Here is a 22,528-nt window from a genome sequence, read left to right as displayed (position 1 = left end):
GCAGATATAGAGGCTCACTACATCGGCAGTGCACAATAACATATTATGGGGAAGAGGACCCAATTAAAACGGGGTGGTGACAGGGGTCGTATGCTACTGCAACGTGAGTGCAGATGGATCCATCGGTTGGATATCCCCGAGGGGACTTAATGAAACCTTAGGGTTATATTGCTTTCTTTAAACCTTCCCCATCTATGATTAAATGACAGCATGATGATCTATATATAAAATGTTATTTAAACTATGAATTGATTGTAACAACACACATGCATGATTTTAAAATATTTTTTTTTGTGTTCACTTTACGTTTAGGTGTTTATCTTTTTAAGGTTGCTATAACTACGTGGTAAACAGCATCTCCGGCTGCGCACTGGGAGACCCGTGCAGCGGCATCTGGCGTGGTGATTGAGGTGGTGAGTGCGTTACCTAATAAAGGGGAAGGGCTTTGTGGTTTTGCTTTGTGGTTTTGGAGGTATATATGTATGCTCTGTTCACTTGTATGTTGTCCCTGACGACGAGCACTTCAGCTCGAAACATGTTGGATTAAACAACAGGTTTTTTTTCACTGCATAAGAAGACTCCCGAGTGCTACTTTACTTCGCTACATATAAGTGACCGCATCGTCCGGAGTGCCGAACAAACACAAAAGACTATATATATATATATATATATATATGGTGGTCTCCGTCTTGCCAACATATATCTCTGTTGGCAAGACAGAGACCACCTTCCGTGAAAGGATGGCCAATCATAGATTTTCTATCCGCACAGCCATTAGGGAGGAATTCCCAGAAATTTGCCCGGGAATTTGCCCGGGAACCTTACACGCGGGTTAATACGGGGGCCAACCTGGGAATTCAGGCTGGTGTGAAAGGGGAATAATAAAGCTTTACTCAAGAACACAATCAAGGTTACAAAGTAAAAAAACAGAGCATATATGGAAGGTATACAGTACATATAATCAGTGTCGGACTGGGGCATGAAGGGCCCACCAGGGAAATGCACTCACAGGGGCCCACCAAGGGGCGTGGTGTTTTTGAAGGGGTGTGGCCATCTGACCAGAGAGGAGTGGCTATACACTATAGAATTTTGGGCCAATTTAATCCGATTTCTGCACTTTGGGCCGATAATCGGGCAAAATTGGCCCAAAATCACAGGTGTGTGACATTTGATCCATAAATCCCCCACGTTGATAATAAAGCACATAGGTCCCATAGATAATACAGCAAATACCACCCCCCCAGATATTACAACACATAGGTCCTCCACACACAGATAATAGTACAGCACGTATGTCCCCCCACATATAATAGAGCACATAGGTCCTCCACACACAGATAATAGTACAGCATGTAGGTCCCCACACATAATACAGCACATAGGTCCCCCACCCAGATAATAGTACAGCACATAGGGGCGCCGGCAAACCCCCCCCCCCCCCAATAGGTGAATGTAGAAATATGGTAATGGCTGTTCCCAAATCCAAACTCACAAGCAAGGGGGACCTTTGCGCGGCGTAGCCGCGGTATGAAAATGGGGCGTGGCCTCATGGGACGGAGGCGTGGCATCACAAAATTGTGCGTGGTATTACACTTTAGACCACAACATAATGCCCATTGGGGGAGGGAATTGCTCGTTGCCAAGGTGGGGAGGAAATTGCTAATTGCCAAGGAGTATGTCATACTACTGGATGCACCTAAAGAAATGACAGCCGGGCAGAGAGCCGGCTGTTTAGTCTAAGGAATTGCTTGTTGCCAAGGGGGATGTCTCACGCCGCTGGACTCACCTAATTGAAATAAATGACAGCCGGGCAGAGAGCGCTGTGCGCTGCCCGGCTGTAGTCTAAGCAGTAACATCGATATTTTCAGTTCTCGCACTGAGGTCTGGCAGCCAATCAGGAGCAGCTACCAATACCACCAATGCCACCAATGCCGCTCCTGATTGGCTGCCGGCGGTCCAGAGGGAAAACTGAAAATATCGATGCCACTGCTTAGACTACAGCCGGGCAGCGCAAAGCGCTCTCTGCCCGGCTGTCATTTCTTTCAATTAGGTGCGTTCAGCGGCGTGAGACATCCTCCTTGGCAACAAGCAATTCCTTATGATGTGTACACACGGGGGCGATATGGATTCCGATGTTCCCGATTTAGTGAACATCGGAAGCCATATCGCATGTTGATTGGTGGCTTTTTAGGGCTAACGAGCCCGATGCGCTGCCGATGCGCTCTCCCAAGTGAGCACAAATCTGCAGCGATATAGTGAGGGCAGGCAGATCTGCACTATATAGTCTAAATTGTGCCCCTGCCGCATGCCGTGCGATGCGAGTCCAGATACCAGCTGATCGTATCGGGACTCGCATAGCACGGCATATCTGCCGTCTGTACACACCTTAAGACTAGGTGGTCCGGTGCACCCCTTAGATTCGCCTTTGCCCTCCCATATAATACATTACATAGGTCCCCCACTCAGATAATAGTACAGCACATAGGCCCCCAATAAAAACACATTACATAGGTCCCACCAACTCAAATAATACAGCACATAGGCCCCCCCACATAATACATTACATAGGCCCCCAAGAACATACATTACATAGGTCCCCCCAACTCAAATAGTACAGCACATAGGCCCCCAATAACATACATTAAATAGGTCCCCCCACTCAAATAGTACAGCACATAGGCCCCCAATAACATACATTACATAGGTCCCCCCTCTCAAATAGTGCAGCACATAGGCCCCCAATAACATACATTACATAGGTCCCCCCACTCAAATAGTGCAGCACATAGGCCCCCAATAACATACATTACATAGGTCCCCCCACTCAAATAGTGCAGCACATAGGCCCCCAATAACATACATTACATAGGTCCCCCCACTCAAATAGTACAGCACATAGGCCCCCAATAACATACATTACATAGGTCCCCCCACTCAAATAGTGCAGCACATAGGCCCCCAATATAGTATATTACATAGATCCTCCCTACACAGATAATATGGCGCACACACACATACATACACATACACACACACATATACATACATACATACACACACACACACACACACACATACACAATACAGCGCATACCCCTAAAAAAAACAACACAGAATATAAAAAAGTTAATACTGCAAATGGTTAGGCTAGTTACCTACCAGTTTGCAGACGGGGAACAAAAGCAGTTTTCTCTCTACTCCCGCAGCTCTTATCGTGCTGGGGGGGGGGGATCTGTGCTGCTGTTTGGGGCCCCGGCGGTGGCTGCTCCCATCCTGTGCAGACTCGCCTGAATCAGGTGGCCTGATGTCCTGCGCCGGCGGGAGTTGGGACAACTGTCACTGTGGCGTCTGACGTCATGACGCAGCGCGACAGGGTTCCAGCTCCTCAGCCCTGCTTGCAGCCGCCGTGCCTTTGCTATTGCGGCGGCGGGGAGGGGGGATAAAGAGTGATAGCCCCGCCCCCCTCAACAAGTGGGCGGGGTCCAAAATCACCGGGGCCCACCGGGGGATTCCCTGGTTCCCCCCCAGGCCAGTCCGAGCCTGCATATAATTGAGTGTTGTGAGTACAATGTACTTTTATCAATGTATAACAAAAAACAAATATTTTACATACAGTATATGCCTGTAAGTACACTTTAAAAATATCCATCTGAGATATGCACCATGTAAATATGTGAGTGCTAGTTGGATAGTGCACTAAAGTGACTTACTATAGTAATGCTTGTTTTAAAGTATCACCACAAGCCTTGTATAACATAAAATAATAAAATTATGATTTTATACCTTTAATAAAGTATGCATTAATATGCTTTATCAAGTGTGCATTATCTGTATAGCTGTTTTCCATTTATAGCACAAGTAATAAACAGAGAATGATACAAGCACTTCATCTTGGTCATACAATACTACAATAGAAGGTGTGTATTCTTCTGGCTTAACAACAGGGTGTGTGCACTCATTCTACTCCTAAAATTTGACTCGTGCCTTGACGTAACACACCCAAGACATGTGCGCCACACAATAGAAGTACACACACTTTAGAGATATTTTGTGTCGTGTGTATACACACTTCTCTGCTTTTGTGGTTATAGTGTGCATTACCAGTAAATGTAAACAAATTGCTTCATATGGCATTTGTTTTATGTATAAAAAGGTTTTGTGCTACCAACGTCAAGAATTTAAAAAATAAAAACCAGGCACCATTGGGAAAAGGAGTTTCTTCAGCTGCAGTATAAGTATTACTAAACAAATCTAAAGGCCCGTCTGACAGCACAGCAGGACAAAAGCTGCTGCAGCAGCCAGAGCAGGTCTACTGTACCCTACCCAACCACAGCAGGACAAATGCTGCCTCAGGCACAGCAAGTCTCCAACTATTCACCTTCCCAACCACAGCAAGGCAGAAGCTGCTTTCATGTATAAATAGCAGTGTACTGTAAATACAAAATTTGCGATTGAGATTGCGTACCCAACTCACAATTAGAAGTGTAGAATGACACATATAGCGGTATCTTTAGAAACAGGTACAGGTAAGTTTGACAGAAATGGCCAAGATTGCGTACCCAACTCACAATAAAACATATAGGGTGACTCCTATCATAGTTTCTTTGGGAGCAGTCCAAAATTAAGAATTGCCCCTGGAGGAAGTCTATTGAATGTGGCTATCAAATGGTTCATACCATAACTTACTCATGGAGAGGTGTGATAAATCCCATCAAGGTATCTTTTAGGTTATTCCAGACGGGTGTCTCAGACTTCAATATCCATGCACAAATTTTTTTTTTCACATGTAGCTTTATAATCCATAAAAAGTATTTTATTATAAAAAAACTGAGATGAAAATAACCCCCATATGGGGTGCTCACATCAGAATGCAGCAAGTCAAGATACAAAGTAACACATAGAGGTATTAAAAATATAAAAATATTTAAAAAAAAACAAAAAAATATATATATATTTTTTAAAACTGACAGAAAAAAAAAGTTTTAAAAATCCTTATATATACAACCAGAGTGATGAGGAAAACGGCCGCTCGCACTGCCTGGTACAACCAACGCATTTCGGTCCAGCTGGGCCTTATCAAGGTATGACCAGACAGAGGGCTAGAATCTTTAAGCTTCAAAAGTGATAAAATGGAGAGTGATAAACAGCCAGTCAATCAGCTGCTACCTGCTATGTCACAGACTGTGTTTGAAAAATGTCAGACAGGAGCTGATTGGCTAGCTGTTTATCACTCTCCATTTTATCACTTTTGAAGCTTAGAGAATCTGGCCCAGAGGGAGAGATGCATATTTATTTAGAGAGCAGCCATAGGGTTTCCCAGGAAATTATATAATTCTAATTGGACATAAAGTTTTAGAAAGGCTTGTATGTACAAGTATTGATCTTTTATATATGTTCAGTTCCGGTTGTCATGGTGATGCATGGAAACTTCCTGTGTTGATTTGAAAGCATTAGTGCTAGGGATCTATGGATTATTTCTCATGCGATATTTCCTGCTCAACAGTAGGCACACAGCGTGCCCCTCCTCCCGAGGTTAGCGCTTCCTGGGGAGTCTGTTATCGCTATTTTTACCGGTGGATCATTTAAGCAGACAGGAAGTAGTGTGGCAGCCATCATGGGATTGGATGGAGCTATGTTTGGTAGATGGCAAGTGTGAACATACACGCCATCTTTTGGTTGTCAAAAAAGCACTGTTTTGTTCAGAAAGGAAGTTATCCGGCAGCCATCTTGGGGTTGGATGGGGCTTCATGTGAGGGATAATCAGTGTGGATATCCACGCCATCTTGGGCAAAATACAAAGCAAAGTAATTTGTTTTATACTTTTTCTTTTCTCCATTATAGTGCTCTAAAGGGCTATATTCTTAGTGGCTCCATTAACATCATCATGGCAACCGGAATCCATACATAGCAATACCTCTGAAAAGGAAAAATAAACAAATACATATAAAGAACAGAGGTTTAATCTCATTTTGGAATTTAAGGGCTGTATTACTTATATTTATTTATCACTTCATTGTGTTGGACACTGTTTCACTTATGCACCTTTCCTACTGCAGGTCTTAAACGGCAAATTGCCATTTTTTCCCATTTCTAAACGTTTAAGGCTGCAGTGGGAAAGCGCCAGAGTTGATTTACCGGTAAAAGTTAACCGGTATTTCAACCCGTTTAAAAAGCAGTGTTTTAAATGTTTCAAAGCCGTTTTTTCTGCAATGAGAATGGCTCTGAAACGGTATTTAAGATCCTACACTAGTCTTTCCCCTCCTCTGGTACCTGTCCTGCCCCCCTTCCCCCCCGTACCTGCAAGCTGGTACCCTCGCTCCCCCCCCTGCCCTGGTACCACCTCCTCCCCTGCCCTGGTACCCCCCCCCTACTGCCCTGGTAGCTTGCTCCCCCTCCCCTCCCCTGGTACCTTGCAGCTGGTACCTTGCATCCAGGCAGCATGGTAGGCAGGGTAGGCAGCGGGCATTCCAGGGCTCCTAGTCGGCAGGTCCCAGACTGATTGCTGAAAGCATCATGCAGGAGGAGGCTGGTGCACAGACAGCGGAGGCACTGGGGATCCGGGCAGCGCGTCCGTGCTCAGGAGGAGGACGCGGAGGAAGGTCCATTAGGACAGGGGTCCTCAAACTATTTTGCTCTGGGACCCCAACAAATGATAAAAATAATGACAGGACCCCAGCAAGTTACCACAGATGGTCATCGTGTCACATGTGTAGTCAGCAGACAGCACATGCATGGCAGCATTGTGGAGGCACAAAATGATGGGAGTCTAAAATAACAGACAATTCAACAGATTTTTCAGATTCCTTGAATCACTGACTGAGATTAGAAAAGTCATCAGCCTGATGGTCAGCAACCTGGAGTTGCGACCCCATACTAGAACTTTAGGACCCACTTTGGGGTCAGGACCCACAGTTTGAGAACCGCTGCATTAGGAGATTGTCATTTCATCGGCGGGGGTCCCTGCCGCGAATGGGAATTAGCATTATTATTAGATATGCGCATATTTAATGAACGGCTCCGCTATTTCCCATTCGCGGCAGGGACCCCTGCCGATGAAATGACAATCTCCTAATGGACCTTCCTCCGTGTCCTCTTCCTGAGCACGGACGGGCTGCCCGGATCCCCATTGCCCCCGCTGTCTGTGCACCAGCCTCCTCCTGCATGATGCTTTCAGCAATCAATCTGGGACCTGCCGACTAGGAGACCTTGAATGCCTGCTGCCTACCCTGCCTACCATGCTGCCCAGATGCAAGGTACCAGCTGCAAGGTACCAGGGGAGGGGGGGGGAGCAAGCTACCAGGGCAGGGGGGGAGGGGGTACCAGGTACCAGGGCAGGGGGGGAGGGGGTACCAGGGCAGGGGGGGAAGAGAGGGTACCAGCTGGCAGGTACGGGGGGAAGGGGGGGCAGGACAGGTACCAGGGGACACGAGGGGTTTAAACGGTATAACTGCAATGTGAATAGTACTTAAACTGTATTTAAAACGTTAATCTACTGCAATGTGAAAGCTAATACCGTTTTAAATACCATTTAAAAATACCGGTTCCTTAAACGGCTTTTCAGTGGGAAAGCAGCATTATTTAACTTTAACTTTTTCAATGTAAAACTATATATATTCATTTGCGCCACCAGATACCATCAATTAAAATATATTTTTTCTGTCCACTTAAGGGAGTCTGTTTATTATGCTGTATTCAGAAAGTCATAATCTTTCCAACAACAAATCACAATGCATGAAAACAACAGAAATACCATGGACCCTTATGACAGCACCCTTAAGGGCTCGTCTGATTAAACCAGTGATGGCTAACTTTGACACTCCAGCTGTTGATGAACTACACATCCCAGCATGCCCTGCATCAGTTTTAGGGAACATCCATATACACACAAACATCATTAACCCCTTACCGCCGCAGCCTGTTTTTGCCTTCCTGACAGAGCCCTTTTTTTCAAATCTGACATGTATCACTTTATGTGGGGATAACTTTTTTTTGCTTTTACTTATCCCAGTGATTTTGAGATTGTTTTCTCGTGACACATTGTACTTCAAGTTAGTGGTAAATTTTGGTCGATACAGTCTGTGTTTTTTTGTGAAAAATACCAAAATGTCGTAAAAAATTTGAAAATTTTGCAATTTGCAAAATGTTAAATTTTCTGCTTGTGAGACAAATAATCATACCACTCAAAATAGTTAATAACTAACAAAGACCATATGTCTACTTTATGTTGCCATCATTATTTCAACCTCCTTTTAATTTTTTTGGACACTAGGAGGCTTAAAATATGAATAGCAAATTCTCAAATTTTCAAGAAAATTTCGAACACTGATTTTTTTAGGGACCAGTTCAGTTCTGATGTGACTTTGAGGGACTTGTATGTGAGACACCCCCATAAATGATGCCATTTCAAAAACTGCACCCCTCACAGTATTTAAAACAGCATTTTGGAAGTTTGTTAACCCTTTAGGTGTTTCACAGGAATTAAAACAAAGTGTAGGTGAAATTTAAAAATTTCATTTTTTTTGCAGATTTTCAATTTTAATACATTTTTCTAAGGAACACAGTAGATTTTACTAGAGAAATGTGACTAAAAATTGATTCCCCCAATTCTTTTGTTTTCATAAATATCCTATATGTGGCCCTAGTGTGCACGTTGACCAAACCACAGGCTTCATAATAGAAGGAGCACCTACTTGATTTTGGAGCCTCCTTTTTATGAGATTATGTAGGTTTCTAGGCACCATAAGATGCTAAAAGTTAAGAACCCCCCCACAAGTGACCCCATTTTGCAAACTACACCCCTCAGGGAATTCATCTAGGGGTATAGTGTACATTTCAAACCCCCAGGGGTTTCACCAATTTTGGTACAACTGGGCTGTGAAAATGAAAAATTACATTTTTTTACACAAAAATGCAGTTCTGGCTCAAAATTTTTCATTTTCACAAGGAATGAAGGAGACAAAGCACCCCAAAATCTGTGCCGCAATTTCTCCCGAGTACGGCAATGCCTCATATGTGACCAAAAAATACCATTTGGGTGCATGGCAGGACTCAGAAGGGAAGGAGTGATATTTGGATTTTGCAGCACAGATTCTGGTGGAATGAATGGTGGGTGCTATGTCGCATTAGCAAGACCCCCGAAGCACGGTGAAATGATGAACCTAATAATCCATAGATGTGTGGTATATTTTAAAACACTCCTTCATACATAGGCCGGGTTTGTCGGGGCAAGTTTCACAGTGAAAAATAGTTTGCTTTATTATTCCCTTTTTATAGCAAATTTTGCACCTTTTTTGTGTCCTGCCCTTTTTTCCAGTGGAGGGGATTTTGTTAGGAAAATGCTGCCCTGATACAATACGGGGGCCAGTACTATAAGTACTGGGGCCAGTACTAGAAGTACTGGGGCCCTCTGCCTGCTGGTTCCCAAATATTAGGCCCTTTATGACTTCCTCTTGAAAGTTCATAAATGTCCCCGTCTGGCTGGTAGAACGGAATAGTACGTAAGCGTTATACAGTGCCATCTGGATGATATACACGGCCAGCTTCTTATACCATATTTTTGTTTTCCGCAGGGCACTGTACGGCTTCAGTACCTGATCTGAAAGATCCACTCCGCCCATGTACTTATTGTAATCTAGGATACAAATAGGTTTTGAGGTGTGGGTACTGGTACCTCGTACAGGGACGGAGGTGGTACTGTCTCCGTGAATTGTTGTCAGTATAAGGACATCCCTCTTGTCCTTATATTTGACCAACAACATATTTTCTGTGGATTGTGCCCTCCTTTCACCCTTTCTCAGTAATTGGGCAAAGTGCGTTTTTGGGAGGCCTCTTTGGTTCTTGCGCACAGTACCGCAAGCTGCTGTACCTCTTGAACCAAGGGCCTTAAACAGGGGGATGCTGGTGTAAAAGTTATCCACATAGAGGTGATAACCCTTATCCAGGAAGGGGTGCACTAAATCCCAGACAATCTTTCCACTAACACCTACGAGGGAGGGGGGGCATTCTGGCGGTTCAATTCTTGTGTCCTTCCCTTCATATACCCTAAACCTGTGGGTGTACCCTGAGGTACTTTCGCACAGCTTATACATTTTTATGCCATACCTTGCCCTCTTATTGGGAAGGTACTGGCGGAATTTAACCCTTCCTTTAAAATGTATAAGTGACTTCTACACAAATGAATTTTTCGGGGATGTACATCTCAGCAAATTTGGCGCTGAAATGATATAGCCGGTCAAAGGTGGGATCATCTCTGGGTGGGCACTGTGCATTATCGTTGTAATGCAAAAATTTAAGGATCGTCTCAAAACGAGTCCGGGTCATGGCCATACGATGAAGTGGGGTGCTGTACAGAACATCTGTACTCCAATATTGTCTAATTTCTGGCTTTTTAACTATGCCCATATGTAACACCAGACCCCAAAACATCATCATCTCTACTGCATCTACAGGGGTCCACCTAGCAAATGATGACGTGGGGTTTTGGGCAATAAACTGCTGGGCATATAAATTACTTTGGTCCACTGGCTGTGTCAGTGTCAGAGGCAATAAGGGCATATGCCTCCTCCGCTGAAAACAGTCTTTGCGATGATTGGGACATTTTTATTATTTTTGTGTTTGTGTAAGTGTAGTGTTTCAACACGTGTATAGTGTAGGGGGGGGTACAAACTTTATTTCAACACGGGGGGTATGTAGTGTGTATGTAGTGCTTTAACACGTGTAAGTTAAAAGAAAAAAAAAAAAGCTCCTGCGCCAAAAATTGAGCACAGATGTTGGTCAGTAACGTCCGTCACTGATCAGCGCTCAGCGGCCACAGGACACCCACAAAATCACCGTGGGTGTAAAAAAAATGTAAAAAAAAGACCACACAGCACCCTCCAAAAAATTTTTTTTTTTAAAAACTGCTGATGAGTCAAAGGCAACAGGAATTTGATCCAAAAAAAAAAAATTAGATCAACCCTGTGCCAAAAATGCTGATCAGTGATGTACGTCACTGATCAGCGCTCAGCGGCCACAGGACACCCACAAAATCACCGTGGGTGTAAAAAAAATTAAAAAAAAGACCACACAGCACCCTCCAAAAAAAAAAAATTAAAAAAAACTGCTGATGAGTCAAAGGCAACAGGAATTTGATCCAAAAACAAAAAATTAGATCAGCCCTGTGCCAAAAATGCTGATCAGTGATGTACGTCACTGATCATCGCTCAGCGGCCACAGGACACCCACAAAATCACTGTGGGTGTAAAAAAAAAAAAAACCCACAACACCCTAAAAAAAAAAAAAATGCTGATCAGTGATGCAACACTGATTAGCAGTGAGGGGCAGCAGGCACACAACTTTTGGTGCAACCTGACGGGGTATATATATAAAAAAAAAACCTGCACCCCAAAAAAAGTTGCTGATCAGTTAATTTATACTGATCAGCACAAAAGGGGGGCAGCAGGGGGCAGCAGAGACAAAATTATATTATACAATATTATGTTCTATGACACAATGACGCTGCAGCAGCACAAGCACCAGGAAGCAACAGCAACCAGTAAGCACCAGCAGCTGGCAGCACGGATGCCACCAACGCTGATCAGGTCAGTATAAGGGGACAGATGGGCACGTAGACCGCTCTGCACGCTGTTCCTGACCGGAATGGCGGCTGCAGGGCTGTCTCCGTTATTTTCTGTGAGGTGTAATGGCTGTGATTGGTCCGTCGGTCCGACGGACCAATCACAGCCTTGGGGGCAGGTGGGGTGACCACCAGTGACCCCTTTACACCCAGTGGTGATTGGTGCTGTACTTAACAGCACCAATCACCACCGATCCCTGTGTTACCGAGCGACGTTATTTGCCGGTACACAGAAAACGCTGTAATTGGCTGTTCACATTTGAACAGCCAATCACAGCGATCGCCGGTGGGGGGGGGGCATCGCTGCCCCCCCTGGGCCACGAGGGAAGATGGCTGCTGTCAGGGACAACAGCCATCGTCCCTCTGTCACCGCGTCTATAGACGCGGTGACAGTTTACAGTCATTACGTACATTTATGCCATGTGTCGGGAAGTACATCCCGACCATGACGTAAATGTACGTCAAATGTCGGGAAGGGGTTAAATTATACTTATCTATATGTTTTTCTTAGGTACTTACTTGGAAAAAAATCTGCCGTCCATCAGCATGTGATGAACGGCCGGAAGCCAAAAGCTCCGGACTTCCAGTTGCGTTCCACCAGCATAGATCAACGGCTGACAAGCATTCTAGATGTCAGCCGGAGATCTTGATCCACAGTCCTCACTCTATCTATTTGTCTCCTTTCTAATCCCTATTAAGGGTTTATAATAACATCCACTTCCTGTATAAATACCCTTTTTTTCGCAGGTATAGGTTAAAAACAATATGCATTCCACTGACCGGAAGTTGGACGATATTGGACAAATTACTCGTTATTTGAGTATTTTCTATACAAAGATTTCTTTAATGTATTATTCAGACTACTTCCTATAACTCATAATCCTCTATAATTGATAGGGGTGATGTTTAATAGTGTTTTTTTAATATGATCAATCTGGTAATTGAATGGTTATCACGTGATGCACTTCCTATTTGAGGGTATATAACCCCTGCCTTGACTCAGAGTGATATACCTTTGAAAAAATTGTCTGAGAACAACAAAACGCGTCAGGTTATTTGCTTGTTGGACTTTGGACTTTTAATCAGGATACACTGCTTAGACCAGCTCCCCAAAATTATGTCCATCTTTGATTCCCATCCTTTACAACACCTCAACTGGATAATTCAATCTGGGACACCACTGCCTGCTCAATATTGGAGACCTGCCTGACAGAAAGACCTGATCCCTATATCATCAAGGGTGAGCTACAAGGTTTCCAGTCAGGTATATGGACAACCACAATACCAGTTTTACTATGGATTACAAATTGGGATATCAAGTTTAACCATCGAAAGGGAGCACCAATAGGAACAAGCGGGACTTACAATAAGTATTAATTTATTGTCCTTCTAAAATCATTATACCATAAAAATGTTATGTGTGCATCTATCTAATCACATGTATTCCTTTATTAAGGATCATTTGTATCATGTCTTATTAATTTGAAAGTGACCTTTCACTTATCAAGTGTTTTTTATAAAAATAAATGAAATCAGTTTTATATGTGATACCCAATTGATCAGATATTCAGAAGTTCTTTGTTAATTATACATAGGTAAGCGCTCCACCACCAACTTGTTTTTTTGCTTTTTCCATTTATCTGTTGTGTGAGCAGCTAGCACATCCCACCCCACTAGCACCTGTATTTTTCACCTAGGTGAATTATTTTTTTCAAGTATGGGTACTTGCAAAAACTGTGAAAGCATTTTATTTTCATTTTTTTCTTATTTTTAAGTTTGTGCTGTAGTTGCATGGCCAACCAACATGTTGGCTCGGTAAGCAGCAAAATTCCTGTTCACATCACACAGCACAAAAAGTATGTGAAGCCTGTACTTTTTGTACTAGATGGCATCTAGTACAAAAAGCACGCTGCTGTACAGTAGCATGCTCTTTGCTCTTTGTACTGGATGTGATGCGATCCTGCTTAACTATGGAGGTAGAGCACAGTCAGGGGCATAACTAGATATCCGAAGGCCCCATAGCAAATGTTTGTAAGGGCCCCCTATTTAGCAAATGATGGTGATTAATGTATGTAAAACATATTACTTAGACAGTAAAGATGGGCCCCCTTCAGCACTGAGCCCCATAGCACCAAAAACACCCCTTGCACCTATGGTAGTTACGCCCTTGAGCCATAGGCGCCGATTCTGTGGGTGCTCAAGGGCTTGAGCACCCATGGAAATTCCATGAGCATCCACTGCACCCACTGGCCACCCCCCCCCGAATCCCACTGGCTGCAGCAGTGCTAAATCAAATCATACCTGCGCCACTGTACTTTACTTCCACCCAGCCTGCAGTCCACGCTGCGGCTGCGCACTTTGTCTTACGCGTCCTGCTGCTGCGTCGTGCTCATCCGGGGCCACCTGGCGCCATCGCCAACTTCCCCTGCCTCCCTCTCCCCCGCGCGCGATCACACAGTGCGCCTGGGCCTGGCCACCTGAGTGCGAGGAGGACTCGGGAGGCAGGCAGCAGCTTTCCTGGCCGGTCCCTGTCCCAGGCCAGTCCCTGAGGCCAGCCGCCAGCATCTAACTAAAGTAATTGAGTGAGTGAGTCCACAGTCACTCCTGTCAGTGTCAGGCCGGGCGTTAAATATCATAATCTGCTCAGTCACTGCAGTGCTCAGTCAGGACTGAGCCTCAGAATGAGAAATGATGCACAGATAACTGTGGATAAAGATATTTTTGTTCTATGCAATCTGACTATATATATATATATATATATATATATATATATATATATATATATATATATATAGCAGGGTGATCCGGTGAACGGAGGAGGTGGAGCGGCACTCAATGGACTCAAATATCACAGAATACAGCAACAACGTGCGATCAACGTTTCGGTTTATTAACCTTTGTCAAGATCGTTCAAATAATGAAAAAACATACCTTTTATGCCAAACACCGTGTGTTACCCTGCGTCTCCTTCTTCCGGGTCCATCGACGTCACCAGGTTCATGAATTAATCAATGCATTTATACATTGTAGGGGCTCTGCACACACTAAATTAACTGATAATAACTGATAATTAACTGATAATAAATAGTGGAGATTTGGTTCATGAATTGATCAATGCATTTAAGCCTGCAGCCCCCTTCACGGGACCCCACTTTTCTGCAGGTCCTAACACTATTGCTCAAAATGGCTACAATACACATAGCTATCACATCAATGTTTGATTCCAGGCATGCTATCTGGTCTAAGGCTCACAGCAGACTATGCTTTTATATGTGAACAGTTACCAACACACCTGTCACTAATCATCTAGGGAACTGGTTTACATAAGCTATGCATTATGGGTTAAAACAGGGTGCATGAGAGAATTTGACCACAATAAGACTAGTTTAAAAAATTAATCTAATAAACAATATATACACTAAACATCGGCACTCACCTTTCCTAGTTTTGGGGTGCCCTATGGCTTGTGACCACATTGTTTAAACAGACATTGTAGGGGCTCTGCACACACTAAATTAACTGATAATAAAATAGTAGAGATTTCTATTCACATTCTCTCATGCACCCTGTTTTAACCCATAATGCATAGCTTATGTTAACCAGTTCCCTAGATGATTAGTGACAGATAGCCTTAGACCAGATAGCATGCCTGGAATCAAACATTGATGTGATAGCTATGTGTATTGTAGCCATTTTGAGCAATAGTGTTAGGACCTGCAGAAAAGTGGGGTCCCGTGAAGGGGGCTGCAGGCTTAAATGCATTGATCAATTCATGAACCAAATCTCCACTATTTATTATCAGTTAATTTAGTGTGTGCAGAGCCCCTACAATGTATATATATATATATATATATATATATATATATATATATATATATATATATATATATATATATATATATATATATATATATATATATATATATATATATATAATTTATGTGCCTCCACAATACTGCTATCCAATCCATGCATGTGTAGTCAGCAGACAGCACATGCATGGATGGCAGCATTGTGGAGGCAGAAAATGATGTAAAATAATTTATATATTATACAGCCAGATTGTAATGTGTAAAAAGGGGGACTCTGCTTCTGAAATGTGTAAAAACAAGCACTGATTTTTTCTATTACATTGACCATAAATAATTTGAATTGGTCCTGAACCACCAACCCAGGGCACCTCTGCAAGTGTCCTGAGGCAACCTAGGGTGCCATAGCACACAGTTTGGGAGCCACATAGATTTTTTCAAATTTTTTTTTGCTGGAAAGTAAACGTCATATAATATACTAGCTGACCCGCCCGGCGTTGCCCGGGAAACCCTTGGGGTTTCTTTATTTCCAAAATTGCTGAAAAATGTCATCTTACAGTATGCTGTGCCAAAGACCTAAGATTGTAATTTGTTATAGATTCCACCATAATGTTAGAATGTGTTTGCATTGATACTCAATGACGGCAATGAAATCAGGTGTGGTGTTGTTGTTTGAAACACAACGATCCTGAGTTGATAACTTGTATGTGTTGATGAATTCCACATCCACTCCTGAGATTTAGCACCTACTGTATGACATATCCTCCAACATCTGAGGGTCAGAAATCGGTACAAAATCAGAAAGGGACGTGGCCACACCTCCATTTCTATACTTTCAAATTGTACAGTTTCTAGGGTGTGTAATTACAGACGCTGAGTGCGAAGGGACCGGGGTGGGCGTTACTTACCCCGCCATAATTAATTAAAAATTCACTGCTCCCTGCCACTGCCACTCCCCTCACCGAACCTGCAGCAGTCTCTGAGGTCTGGGGATCTGTAAAGCACATGCACCGGGCATCTCTACCAAACAGTGGGACAGCCCCTGAGTGTGGGAGCAGGTCCACGGGCCTGGCCACATGATGTTATGACGCGACGCACGCTACCCGCACCACTGTAATGCCCCACTGGGAATGGGTGCAATGGGCCAAATTCTTCCCTACACTCGCCGAGCCAATCCACTGATCCAGCCATCACAATCATCAATGGGTGCATTGATAAGGTTTGAGTGTAAGAAGTTGAAGAATAAGACTGAGAAAAAGAATTGCCATGTTACAAAGTATACAATTTACTCAATAAATCGTGAAAAAAAATTTAAGTGTACATAGAAGTACAATCAAGAAATGAAAGTAGGATTAAAAAATAAGTTCTGATTCAAACTGATAATTGTTTGGATGGGGTGGGTTGTGAAACAAATCTATAGGTGGGGGTATGGATATTGTGGGCATAATTGGTGTTTGTTACACCTACATGGGGCCCTCAATTGATGGGATTTTCACTACAGTGTCACAGTGACATTGTCACCATAGGGGGATTTCCAATTGGGGTCCAGGTGGTCGTTTAGGGACCCTTTACAATCCTGTAGGTCTCTTCTCCTTGAGCTTACGGTCTCCCTTAATGATAGTCAATCACTGAGGGAGACCATAGGCTCCAGGAGAAGAGACCAACGGAATTGTAAAGGGGTCCCTAAAAGATCACCTGAACCCCAATTGGAAATCCCCCTACGGTGACACTGTAGTGAAAATTTTTAATCATCTGGGTACCCCCTGTAGGTGTACCAAACACCAATTATGCCCACAATATCCATACCCCCTCCACCTATAGATGTGTTTCGCAACCCACCGCCATCCAAACAATTATCAGTTTGAATCATAATTTATTTTTTAATCCTACTTTCATTTCTTGATTGTACTTCTATGTACACATATTTTTTTCAGGATTTTTTGAGTAAATTGTACACTATAACATGACAAATCTTCATCTCAGTCTTATTCTTCAACTTCTTACACTCATAACATTCAAACAAATGCATGCAGCGCTCATGCCCATCGACCAAACATTATCTATGAACCAAAAGAGTCTGGGAAACCCTTAAGGCAGAGCAGTGCCTGATATCCAACTGACTAACAGGGTGAGTGCAGTGTACCCACTTTGTATTGATCAAAGGGTGCATTGGCCAGGACAAAGATTTCTCAGTGCAACTGGAGGACTGGAGAGACGGATATGGGGAACAAAGTAGAAATGGTACATTAGGTACAGTTTTTATTTGCCGGTACAGACTGTTAAATAAACGGCAAATTATTTTTTATGTGTTCTGTGTGTTTGTGTGTGTTGTACTGTTTTTGTGTGTGTGTTGTAATGTATGTGGTTTTGTGTGTTATATTGTATGTATCTGTCCAATGCGTAAGTGTGTGAGGTGTGCTATGTATATACAGTATGTGTGTGTTGTGTCTTTGTGTATCTGTGCAAAGTTAAATGTGTGTTTTGTGTGTGTTGTACTGTTTTTTGGGTGTGTGTGGTGAATGTGGGTGTGTGTTGTGCTGTTAGAGGTATGTTATGTGTGTGTATCTGTGCAATGTTTAAGTGTGTGTTCTGTGTATTGTACTGTTTTTGGGTGTGTGTTGTAGTGAATGTTGGTGTGTGTTGTACTGTGAGTTGTGTGTTATGTGTGTGTTGTGTTGTGTTGTGTGTATATCTGCCGAATGTGTAAGTTTGTGAGGTGCGCTACGTATATATGTGTGTGTAGTGTGCTGTGCATATCCTGGCAATGTTTAAGTGTGTGTGTTCTCAGTGGCGTAGCTTGGTTTGGGGAGCCCCCCCCCCGCCGTTAATGGGGGGGCGCCTCCCCCCCCTCCCCGCCGGCCTCCCCACTGGCCTCCCCACCCCCGCCGTAAATGGGGGGCGCCTCTCCCCCTCCCCACCCCGGCCGCCGGTGCCACCCCCCCCCCCCCCCCCCCATCGCCGCAGGCTTACCTGTCTGCGCGTCCCGGCTCCCCTCCTGGCTTCAATTAATAATTCTATGCAGACGGACCACGATAAAATGGCCGCCCCCATACCGCAAACAGTTTCAGAGAACTGTCTGCTTTATGGGGTGGCCATTTTATCGTGGTCCGTCTCCATAGAATTGATTGAAGCCAGGAGTTGTGTGTTTGTTGTACTGTTTTTGGGTGTGTGTTGTAGTGTGTATGGATTTGTATTGTACTGCATGCGGTGTGTTTCCAGCTATTTCAGCCCCTATCTCCCCCGTGTGTACACAGCTTAAGTGTGTGAGGTGCTCTACGTATAAATGTGTGTGTTGTGTGCTATGTGTGCGTATGTGGTGTACTGTGTGTGTGTGCGTGTACAATGTGTACGTGTGTATGTGTTATGTGTGGTCTATGTATATCCTCAATTATTTCCTAATTGTTTAAAGCCTTCACCATAATGTTAGAATGTGTCTGTCATACTCAATGACAGCAATGAAATCAGGTGTGGAGTTGTTCCTTCGTCCACGGTTTCCCAGATCGTCGATCTTTTCCCCAGATCATCAATGAAGGAAAATTAAAACTTGGTGTTTTTTAAAATTCTAAGTGAAATTTCCCAAAAACGGCTTCGAGGTGCACACCACCGGGTCCAGAGGTATCTTGTTGCCAAATTTGGTGTCTCTGAGTGCCACGGTGTGTCAGCAATGCGACGGACACGCACACACACACGCACACACACACGCACACAGACTCTTCAACTTATTATATAGATGTGTCTCCTGCTGTAGTATATACATATAGATAAGTAGATAATCTGGAACTAGACCTGATATAAAGTCACAAAGTAAGGTATGAACAGCATGAGTATAATATGGCCAGCAATGCTTATCCACAACCTTGAAATATGTTTTCTTTTCCACAAACAGAAAAACTTTTGATGATTAGGTAATGCACTACTGCCACAGGCATGTTTCTTGATGTCAACTGTATAATTATCATTGTTTCACCTCAAGACAAAAGTTTATTCCCAAGCTTAAAAAATAAAATGAGCCTGTAGATAAGTTTCCACTCAAATTACAGTGATTGCCTTATTCTTGTTTCAGCTTCCCGTATCTGGAGCTAACCATTCAACTCGACACCAAGTTAGAGAATAAGCTCTAAGGCAGGCTGGCAAGACCTTTGGAGTCAGAGATCTACAGTGAAAGCTGAAAAGCTATTGTGATATACCTGGACATTAACGTGCTCAAAAAATGGGGTGTGTTGTGACATAAAGGGGGCCTGACCTTGGCCTCCACAGTAATAAAAATATTTTCCCATACAAAAAAACAACCTTCCTTCCTTCCTTATCCTAGTAATTTAAGTCCTCCCCATTGTGTTTGGGTGCCCTTTCCATGCTGTACACTGTAGTGGCAGACCTACATTTTTGGTATCATGAAACTTGAACTGTTATAGGGGGCCCCTCTGCAACCAGCAACAATAGGGAAATATCCAACAAGGTCCAAATGTCTACAGTACCATTCACAGCACTCCCCTTTTAAATAAAAGTAAATGTACAAGTATGTGCTAGTATCCCAAGGTTTTAAAGGTATTTCCTTAACTATTCTGATATTTAGCCTCACACATTTATAGCATCAGCTGGTAGATTGGAAAGTTGGACCCTCACAAAAAACGAAATTTGATTTATTTCTATATTTAAATTTGCATAAAATGCTGCAGGGGAAAAAGGCCGGTGACGCAAAAGGGCCACAAACAACCTACTTCTACAAATAAAGACACCTATGTACTCCACGTAATAATTTTGGTTAGGGTGGTGAACCTCATCATTTAGGTACTTGAGATAGGTACAGAGCATCATTAAATCTAATGGTCTCTTTCAACTGCAATGGTGTGGAAAGAGTTTTGTATTTCACCTCCTTGGTCAACCTCCTCTACAAAGATCCAGGGCATAACAATACATTAAAGTTGATTAAACACAACCCCTCATGTACAATGTTATTTCTCCTTGATTGTCAGAGAATATATCTATTCTCCAAGATATTTAAAGACTTCTTTTGGTCCATGAGGAGGGATTAGTCCTCTGCAGCCAAAGATTATTCACAGAACCAAACCATAGACACCATTGTACAATCACAACACAGTCAAAAGCACCTTAGGAAATATTGCAGGAGCACAATAAGGAATTGATCAATACAGTATCTGCGAGCTCCATGAAGTAGGCTGTTGTGCGTTGTTGATCCAGTCTTCCATCTGCAGAAAAAAACATTGCCTTGATTCACTGCTGATGAGTCTTTGAATAACGTAGTCCATGATAGTATCCTTGACACCATTATATACCCCCAGTGCCATGTTATTCAGGTGGTTATTGTTCAATTAACAGAAGGGGATTTTCACACCCCAAGGAAGGGACTGTTATACTTTCAAACGTCATCAGGAATCTGTTTAGCTGGCAGATGTCACACCCTTTTTGCATTATATTTGTATCACTGGAATGCATCATTAAAAAACTGGTCCAAACCCTTTAATTCACATTTTTTTAAGTGAACAGATCACTTTTCCCATTCTTATAATGGGAAATGTGATCTGGCTGAATTTACATAAAAAAGGGGGTGCCTGGCAGCGGTTGTAGTGCCATAGATGACAGCGGCACATAATAAGGTTATTTTTCAGGAAAAGTACCTTAATATGGCTGCAGAGTGAGATTTAGACAGTTGGTTTTGTGTCCCCGGTACCAAATCCCCTCTAGATTCCACTTCACTAGGCAGGCGATATCGAGAATGTAAAGAGACATCCAAAAAGGTGTCCTCGGTGCCCTGAAAAATGCGGCTGTACAAACTGCCCACTTAACCACAGACATGTGGACAAGTGGTTCAGGGCAAACTAAGGACTATATGACTGTGACAGCCCACTGGGTAGATGCATTGCCTTCTGCAGCAACAGCAGCAGCATCTCCTGCACGCCAGCTCCTTCCAAGGCAGGCTGCGGTGTGTATCACCGGTTTCAGTAAGAGGCACAACGCCGACAACCTCTTAGAGAAAATTAGGTAAATCATCTCGCAGTGGATTACCCCACTTAGACTCTCCTGCGGATTTGTGGTGTCAGACAATACCAGTAACATTGTGCGGGCTTTACATATGGGCAATTTCCAACACGTGCCATATTTTGCCCACACAATAAATTTGGTGGTGCAGCATTTCCTAAAAACTGACAGGAGCGTTCAGGAGATGCTTGCGGTGGCCTGCAAAATTGCTGGACACTTTCTCCATTCCGCCACTACCTGCTGAAGGCTGGAGCGGCAGCAAAAACTCCTCAACCTGACCTGCCATCACCTCAAACAAGAGGTGGTGACACGCTGGAACTCCACCCTCTATATGCTGGAGAGGATGGAGAAGCAGCAAAAGGCCATTCAAGCCTACACGGCCACCTACGACATAGGCAGAGGAGCGGGGTTGCATGTACTGAAGTACAGTGGAGGCGGATTTCCATGTTGTGAAAGGTTCTCCAGCCATTTCCAATTGCCACACGTGCAGTCAGCTCCGACACTGCCAGCTTGAGTCAGGTGATTCCTCTGACCAGGCTGCTGCAGAAACAGCTGGAGAAAGGAAAGGAGGAGCTAAAGCGTTGCGTTTCCGCATAGCATGTAGCTCTTGTGGATGAAGCCCTCCATACACTTTGCCAGGATACGAGGGTGGTCAGTCTGTTAAAGTCAGAGGAATACATTCTGGTCACTGTGCTCTATCCTTGGTTTAAAGCGTATGTTGTGTATCTGTTTCCAGCAGACACAAGTCTACAAAGTTGCAAAGACCTGCTGGTCAGGAGATTGTCAACTGAAGCGGACCGTGACATGGCAACAGCTTATCCCTAATTTTCTCCCACACCTGTGCCTGCGTGGAAACAGCTGAAATTTCTGACACAATCCACTGGCGGGGATGCAGGGCAGGCAGGAGGGACTTTGGACATCTGGTCCAGACTAAAGGACCTACCAACGATTGCTGACATGTCTACTGTGGCTGCATTGGATGCGGTCACCATTGATAAAATGGTGGAGGATTACTTTGGTGACAGCATCCAAGTAGACATGTCAGACAGTCCATAGCTCTACTGGCAGGAAAAAGAGGCAGTTTGGAGGCCCTTGTACAAACTGGCTC

This window comes from Crinia signifera, chromosome 2 (assembly GCF_055691185.1).
Source record: "Crinia signifera chromosome 2, ASM5569118v1, whole genome shotgun sequence".
NCBI lineage: Eukaryota > Metazoa > Chordata > Amphibia > Anura > Myobatrachidae > Crinia > Crinia signifera.
The sequence above is the reverse complement of the archived record's forward strand: the minus strand, read 5'-3'. Positions refer to the sequence as shown.